The following is a 9,019-nucleotide window of genomic DNA, read 5'->3' on the forward strand; positions in this document are numbered from 1 at the left end:
GTCTCAGCTAATTTGTTTGCCCAGCCCAAACATCTCCAAATACAGAATCCCAGCTGCCACCAAAGTAGAAGAGAGATGATGAGCAGTGAAAATCCTTTTGTGAGTTTAGGTATAGCTCCTTGGTGTGCCACTAAATTACAAATGTGAACTCTGGCGCTGACCTCCACAGGTAAAATACACTCAGAGATTAGCCTTGGGCAGCAATTACTGCTTAATTACTGGGCAAATAGCAAGGAGCATATGCAGTACTCTGACAGTATGATTTTCCGAAAGGCAAGTAGGATCAGAGAAATGTGGAGTTTGAGCTTTAAATGAGCATCACATGATTGCAGAGCCTGTGGGGCTGGAGGGGAGAGGGGTGGTTCTGCTGATCAGCCCAGCCTTTGCTGCTGGTACCTGCAATGCAGGGTCTGAGTTCAACACAGAACTGGAGTGTCTGGAGTGTGATTCTGAAGTTTTGCTCATGTTGGGTTGCAGATGAAAGGAAATGGAATCTTTCTGGGACCTGTGTGGGCTCTGGGGCAGGAAGTGAAATCACGAATTTCTCTGTAGAAGGCAAAACCAATGGCTGGCAATGTGCCTTCTGACTCCATAGGAGTCTGCAAGGTCTGCAGGGTGATGATCTGCGCTTAGGAAATCTGTTGTTGCCATCTACAGAGGAGCAACTCTTGGTATTAGGTGCTCATTCTCAGCTTTGCAGGAAGGTTTGACTTCCTAGACAGGAGCAGACACCATTCAGTACCCTCCCTCTGGATTTATGGTTTCTATTTGAACAGCAGCCTCTTCCCAGGCTGCAAGTGTTCAGTAAAACTCCCTAGATGATCCAAAAACTCCCACAAATCACCTATGCAATGTGGTTAGGATGAGCCTGTGGGTTCAGGTGCCTGGTGCATTGCATTGCAGCACTCAGACCTGCAGGAGTAGTGCTAAGTACTGACACAAGATCTTTTGGGAAGGATTTGGGACTGTAACTATGCATGGTATTAATGTGATCCTTCCCTAAAAGATGGGCTCTTCCAATGCAAGTTTGAACTGAAACCCAAAGACACATGTTATCTTGATAAAACCTTGGTAAGAGCATTTTGAACCATTTGATTCCTCAGAATTTAAAAAAAATCAGATGGGATTCAACAGTGCTTGGCTGCTTAATTTCAAAATCAGGAATCTGGTAACTGCATTGCATTGACTTTCTCTTCTGGTGTCAGCAGCAATGGTTTGCCAAGCCTTGGTTTTCAGTCCTGCAAACTCACAACTGCAGCCTGGCTCCTTTTGCAAGTTGCCACAGAGTTCTCTGATTGCTGGATTTTTGACTGTTAAAAACAGTTTAATTTGCAGTGAAGAGGGGAGATTAATTCCAGTGAGAGCCTAAAACTGGGATTTTATTCTCTCCTTTCTGTACACTGAATCCACTCCCCCACTGGACCATTTCTGAACAGACTGCTGCACTTCTTTCTCTCTGACAAGGTGTGCATCTTGCTCTTGCTACAGCCATGCCTCCTTTCTTGTCTTGTCCCCATCTCTGCCCCAAGGAAATACTGCAAAGCAGAACCAATGTGTTTCAGGGGTAAATGGGGTTGTGGAATGGGTGATGGTTTTTAATTTAATTTGTTATTAGAAGGAAAGCAACAGGGTGCAATTGATTTGCAAACGCAGAAGAAAGCTGGGAGTGGGAGGACAATCAATACCGGCTTGACTGCTGCATCCCAATGGAGTGTCTGCATGGCAATGAGTCCAGAGAAAAGATTTCAATTAAGCAGCAAATGACTTGGTAACCAAAGACTTCTGCCACTTCAGCAAGATGCCAGACAGCGCAATACACTGATTTCTTCTCATTAACTGTAGACTGGATGAAGTATATGGAAATGGAAAATGTGTGTGGGAGGGGAGAGGCAATACAAACCTAATAAGCATCTAATAATCTTTAAGTGGAAAAAGATAATTAGAAATTGCAATTCCCCTGGCATTTGTTTTAAAAAATGATGTAGAAAAAACAAAAGAAGTCCGTGCTCATCTTTCCCCTAAATTCAGCGTGAAAGCCTCTACTCAATATATTCACCCCACTTCCAATGAGTGAATCTGTATTTCTTGGGTGCCATTTTCTGATCCTTTCTGCATCAAAGCTGCAAATAAATTAATTTCATGGGCTCACTTCCCGCATGGAAATAAATTTTTGGATAACTGAAGCTCAGAAAGCTCTGGGAGAGGACTACCCTCTCACAGCCCCACTGCTTCCTGCAGTTTCCTGCCCATCCCTGTGACCAGTCCCTGGGAGCACCCCTGGGGATGTGCTGAAACTCTCACACAAGGCTTCTGTGGCTTGATGCATGGTTTAAAATCTGTCTGGCTGTGTGTGGCTTTACCTGGGAATGGCGAGTTCTGAGTTCCCCCCAGTTTGTTTGGTTGCTAGATGCTTTCCTAAAACTAGACACCCCCTGGATTTACAAGAAAGCAGTGCATAGGGAGCAGCCTTTCTAGAAGCAGGCAGATAAATCTACTCTCTATCTTAGAAATAATGGCAAAAAACATCACTGGGAGCTGCAGAGAGGCTGACCCACCCCAGGTGGATGGATTCTGTCTAACAGAGCCCCAAAATCTTCACTCTGCTTGTGACAGCTGAGCTTTGCAATGGCAGCTTTGCTCAGACAGCACTCAAAAATTCTGCCAGCTTCCTCTCTCTTCCAGGTCTGTCTGGACTAGTGCTTTATGTGCTGCCTTGGGAGCTTTCTGGGATTTCCTCCATCCCTCAGTCCTTCCAGAACACCCTTGAAAGTCCCACAGGACTGTTCGTCTCCTGGCTCACAGAGACAAGGAGAGGGGAATTGCAGAGTGATTCCAAAATTATTGGCACTGGAAGAGAATTGGAAATTTAGTGGGGGCTGTTGTGTTGCTCAGAGAGAAGACTTATTCTGTGAATAAACAAAGGGAGGCAAAGGCTGTAACAAACCCACTGAGGATGGAGTTTGCAGTGGTGTAAGAGTTGTCTGAGCCGAGCATTTTAATAGCAGTCAGACAGAGGCTTATCTTATTTATGCTGCTGTAATCCCTAGTGGATCTGGCTGAGAAAGTGCCATCAGGCAATCATCACAGCAGCTACAATGGGAAGGATCTCTTCAAAGGGTCGATGAACTAGCATAATCTTGTGTGATATTAATGCTGGTGTGTAAGCAGATACCGGCAGGCCCCCGGGAGGTCCAGCCACGAGCAGGATGTGAGAGTGGTGGCGATGAGCAGCCCAGGATTGCATCCCTTAAAACAGAGCTTTGCAGGACACCTATTGCTGGTTTTTCCCAGCCTATTCAGGCACTGTTTACTCTGCCTGCATCTTTTTGTTTCGGCTAAACAGATGATATATTTTTATAAACAATTATTTGGTTTAGACAGTGGCTCTTCTGCAGTCTGGATGTGTCTGTTCACTTGATTCCTGGCTCTCCAGTTGGCTGTTTCATTCTCTTCCTCCTCCCATTTGTGTGATCCTTGAGCACTATTTTTGTACTTTTTTTTTTGGCTGTGGCCATAGTTGTCCATCTAATTAAGTCCAACATCACAAAATGCCCTGTTCTGGCTGAATGCTGATACTAAGAAATACATTTTTCTTTTTTTTTTCTTTTCAAAGAAGAGTGATGAAGGAATTTAATTAGCACAGGGCCTCTATTCCCTTGTCAAAGAATTTAATTGTTAATCATTAATTCTGAGTGCAAAAAAATCATGTCTGGCAGCAGAAACAAACTGTTGCCAAACAAGTGTTTGCAAAGGAAATATCTCTCTGCAAAATGTGGAAGGCTCAGGTCTCTGTGAAGGTAAAGTGCTGCCACATCAGTGGCTCCAGAGAAGTGGGATCTCTGCAGGTTGGGGAGATATAGAAGATACGTCACCCCTACCTTGGTTCTGTGCTGCTCAGAGGTTTCTGAAGCGGTTGGTTTGGAGTCTTTATTATTTTTGAAGCACAGCAAGCCAGAAACCTTGGCAGGGATGTGTTGGGAATAGCGTTCGGGTGAGCTGCCTCACGTGTTTGTCCTTCAGATGTGATGTGTTCTTTAAGAAATATCCCAGAGGAGGGAAATATCCATCCGGTCTGAGGCAGGCTGAGGTGTGCAGAATAACTGCTTCCCCCATTACCTCCAAAGCCAGGCTGGGGCAGGGGGATGTGGGAGAATTCATCAGCTTTGTTTTATTGACTCCAGTGGGCTCTGAGAGGGGCAGATGCACATCAGAGAGCTGGGCACAGAAAGGCACTGTGCTGTCCATGATTAACAGTGCAGCCTCTTCTTCCTCCTCCTGACCCCTCTCCCCAGGCACAGAGCAGACCCTGGAGCTCAGCAGAGCCCAGCCTGGATTCAGAGGATGCTGGGGCTGCCTGTCTCTCTCTTCTCCTCTGCAGCAGGAAGGACAGATTGTCCTGAAAAGAAAGAGGGGCAGCCCTAAACTCTGCACCCAGACGTTTATTTCTGACTGCACACCAGCATGTTATCTAGAGGGGAATGCTGCCAGACCCCTGCTGGGAAGGCTTGGCAGAGACTGCAAGCAGACTTTTTATTTTAATGATTAGATTTACTATCAAAATTAATAGCACAATCAATATTGATATGCAATTCAATTAAATAGGATGAAACTCATTGCCTGCCTGTTTTTCTCCATCACCTTGTCTGAATTTCTGGCCTGCAGCATTAGAGGTGGAAAGGAGATGGAATAGTGGAGGGGTGTGGGAGAAGAGAGCCCCAATACTGAATTTTTGGCCTATCCTGGTGCTGAGTAGAAGGAGCTGAGAGTGTTACAGATGTGCTGGCTGCACAGTAGGGATCTCAATGCCCTGGTCGTGCCCAGCTGCTGGTGTGTTACAGCCCCTGGTGTGGGGTGTACTCAGGGGGGACTTTTAAAGTGAATTCTCACAGAATGGGAAGGGATTTGGACGTGGTTGTTTTCTTAATTCAGAGGAGTGTTCATGCAGGAGAGGCAGGGAGCAGGCCTGAGTACAGGAACAGGATAGGAGAGTGGACATGTACTGTGAGACTGGAGAAATATGGAAATTGAGAACCTGGGGAGACATTTCACTCTGAGAAAGAAACGGGCAATGAGCTATTATTTATCTCCATTAGTGGCAGAAGGATGGGGACAGGAAAGGAAGAGTAGGCTTGTTAAATGTTTCTGTCCTGGATGGCTGTGCTCTGCTGCTGAGAGCTCTTAAAACCAGTTCTAGCTCTTGCACCAGAAGTAACTGCATTGCAGTAGTCACAGGATGTAATCAGTTAAAGTTTTAACCCAAAGGATCCCAAAACACTCTCAAAGGTCCTTCACCCTGTTGTCACTGGTCCCTGTGGCTGTACCTGAGGAGAGGAGCTGGGAGGCACTTTTTCATGAACCTCAGGGAATTAACCCTCTGTGGTCATTCCCATCCAGGGAAAGCTGTAACAACTTCACTGGAGTGAGAAAAATCTCTTCAGACTGCAGCATTCTGGTGTCTGTGCTCCACTGCCATGTTCCTGCAGCCCATGGCTCCTATGCAATATGGCAAAACACTCTGTCCAGAACTATAAACCATCCCAATTACACTGATTAACTCTATGGAAAGACACCAGCACTTGGAACATTTGCTGACGCTGCCTGGACAGAGCAGTAAGAAAATAATAAATGACTAGACAATTGGCTGGGGGGAGGAGAAATCTGCATGTTGTATATGGTTGGGAATAGCACAGGGAGACCAATAAATTGTATGGGAATAATGCTCAGTTTTGTGCTGGGTCTGCTCCTCACAAGGATTGCTGTTGTGTGGTTACTCTCGCTTATCACATACTAAAAAGTGTTTGTTAAATTAATTTTTGAGCCACAGGCATTATCTCTAGTGACTTTCTCAACTCTTCCCTGTTCCAGAAGCATCTATAGCTCTTGGAGCCCATGCAGTGACTTTCTGGGGTTGTATGATCCTAAGCCTCTGAGACAGGTCTGAAAACAGTTCAAACAACAGAGAAACACAAGTCAAAGCTCAGGTTTTAAGCACTTGTGAGATAAATCCAGCAAACACCAGCATTGACTCTCACCTGTGCCTATACTGAGAGGCTTACAAAAAAACCCAAAGTTATAATTGCTTTTTGGTTTTTGTTGAAAAACAAAAGAGAAAACATCTTTGCAAAGACAAAAGCATGTGTCTGTAGCTTCACACACACACACTCCAATATTCCTTTTAAAGTCAGGAGGGCTAAGTCAGATTTTCAAAGTTGTGCATAAACAGCCCCTCCTGAAGGCAGTAAATAAAGGGGGAAAACGTCTTAACAAGATGAAACTTCATCATCTAGGTAACAATATTCTCTTTGCTGATGTGCTCCTGATTTGGTGTTTGGATGGAGAGCTGCAATGGGAACCTCAATTGACGTCAGAGGGTTTTAGATCACAGACCAGACAAGTGTCAGAGGATTCCGAGAAGTCGTGGGTGCTCTTCTATCTATAGCTCTGCAGTCACTCCCATCAGTTCAAATAGCTCCCTACAGCAGCTTTTTAAAAATTAGTTTTACTTTAAGGATTTATGCTGCTTGTTAAGGTGGGGTAAGGATATTGTAACTTTTTTTGCTAAATCAGAAGTGGTATGAATAGAATTCTTTTAAGGGATATGACATGTAGTTCAGAGTGCTGGTGGATTTTATCTTCTGAATCGAACTTTTTGCTGCAGATCCTTTGAAGAGGTCTCCTGAGCTAACCTGTGTAACCTACCTACAAAACTGGGGGTCCCGTGGTAAAACTGGGGCTCTCTGATGAAATCTGTGCTGTGTAAAATGAGTTGTGTGATGAGAGCACTCATGTTGATGTTTTCTGATGGAATTGATCATTGTAATTGCAACACAAATGCTCTGCTGGACTTGAGTGTTCTCTTTGTGCCATCTGTGATTCCTGGTGTAATTTATCAGTTTATTCATGAGTAATAATGAAGTGTAACTTCTGGAAGGAATGGCTAAGCCCTGGGTTCCCTACCCAGGAGGGATTTTCTCCTCCTCACTCTTTGTTTCGTCAGGGAACTGAAGAAACCAAACTCCATTTTTTTTCAGCCCTGGTGCAGGAGAGCAAGTTGTGTTTGATGAGGCTGCTGCTTTGTCAGCCACACTGCTGGGAGATGATTTCAAAGTCCACAGCTCTGTGTCAGGGTGTGATGGATGGGGATGGAAGCTGGACAATACTTACAATTCCCAGGCCCATGGGGTGGCAGGAGAGGTGGGAGACACACATTTTGGGTTGTAAATGAGATCTTGGGAGAGCTGGTGCAGGAAAGAATTCTGTGTTGTGTGTGGGTGTGCCAGCAGCTATTACCCTGGTCAGCAGTGCTTCCAGAGGGTGAAGCACTGGGAGCAAACAGAGACAGGATTGTAAACATACCCCTCAGAAAGTCACTTTGTGAAGACAGGCTGTGGACAAAATTGTTATCAGGAGAGGTTCCCTCACCCAGCACGCCAGAGGTTCTCCACTCCTCACTGAGGTGATACCTGTGGTGAACATGTCCTGCTGTAATGGGGGACTGAACTCCCATAATGGGGGACTGAACCAACATTGCACAGTCACCAGCAGGGACGTTTGGAGCTAAGGCTTTTTTAAAGGGTGCTGATAACAGCTGGCCCTTGCAAGCTTTCAGGTTTTGTAACTCCCCCATAAAAGAGAGGAGGAGGGGGTCTCTGCTCAAGGCTTTATACAATGCATCTTTTTACGGGCATCAGCCGAAACAAAAGAATAAAACCAACAAAATTGGAAGAAAACAAGTAAAGGCGAGAAAATCATGATTTTGTTTGGATTTCCTGCAGGATTCCTGGCTCAGCCGCATTTTGCTGCTGAGCCCGACTGATCCAGCCCTGATCCCCCTTGTGCTGCCGTTTAATTGATTTGTGTTCGCTCTGGCCCTGCCGGGGCTGGGCGCGGGATTTGCATTCTGGGCGAGTGGTCGCAGGCAGGGCTGGGGAGCTGCTGGCAGCAGCTCTGCTCTGAAGGCAGCCGGGGATGATTGATGGCACTGCAAGCCCTGCTGTTCCAGCCATGCAACACTCCCGGGCTGGCAGCCCCCCGGTGCTCTGTTCCCTCTTCTCCCACCCACAGCGAGGCACCGATAAACACAGGAGGCTTCCTTGGCTGGCTGCTAAGGCATTTGGGTGTTTTGTCTTCTTTTATTTCTTTTATTTTGTTTTATTTCTATCAGGCTGTGAGCCTCAATGGAAGAATGAAGAGGGAGGAATCAAAAGGAAAGCAGGGGTGCTAAAGTATTTTCTTATATTTTGCCCTCCCTCTCAAAACCTAAATTTTGAGAGGCTTGGTAAATCAAGATTTCTGCTGCTCTTTTTGCTGGCACTTATACCCAGCAGAGATGTATTTACAGGATGCCAATGGTGCCCATGCACCAGGCAGATGTGGTGCAGTCCCCAAATCAGCAGCTCTCCGTGGTGCTCTGTATGGATGAACTAATTGTCTGCACAATGGGCAAAGCTCAGCTCCTGTGAACAATGGGTGCATCTGCCTCCATCTATTTCTGTTCACTGCAGGCCCCCTCTGGGCTTTGGCCTTGCTGAGGGGAGGACAAATATTGTATTTCTGGATTTTTTCAGTTTTTGTGCATTAGTCTCTTGAAGCATCAGAGGGATTTAAGAGCAGCTTGGAGGTGTGTATGGGATCGATAACACCAGATCAGATGGACTGTATCAGCACTTTCCCCAGAGGGGAAGGGAACTGTGACATTTTGCACCAATCTTGGCTAAGAAATCCCAATGCAAACAACCTCCTTTGGAGGGAAATGGTTCCTGTTCTGTCTGCCTTTGTAAACACAAATGTAAATTGTTTGGATACTTTGGGGAAAGGGTGAGAGAAAAGAAATCGGTGAATTCTTTGTCTCTTTAAGGGGTACTGACCTGTTGAATTAGCATTAGTTTATTATGCTGGTACAATGCAAAAGTTGCTCTTTCCTGGGCTATGCAAGTAGGTCTGGAAGGCAGCAGTCAATCTGGTGTTGAGTTTTCTAGGCATGGCTGCTGCTGATCCTTCCAGTGCCTTGCAGGAAGAA

The 9,019-nt window shown here is 45.7% G+C and overlaps 1 protein-coding gene across 1 annotated transcript in view; it reads right to left on the reverse strand.

The window, feature by feature from the left end:
- The window catches only part of GLRA1 (glycine receptor alpha 1), a 35,150-nt gene that overhangs the window by 20,809 nt on the left and 5,322 nt on the right, over window positions 1-9,019 (reverse strand). The gene's annotated exons all lie outside the window — the stretch shown is intronic.

The sequence above is a fragment of the Geospiza fortis genome, unplaced genomic scaffold (genome assembly GCF_000277835.1).
Source record: "Geospiza fortis unplaced genomic scaffold, GeoFor_1.0 scaffold55, whole genome shotgun sequence".
NCBI classification, from domain to species: domain Eukaryota; kingdom Metazoa; phylum Chordata; class Aves; order Passeriformes; family Thraupidae; genus Geospiza; species Geospiza fortis.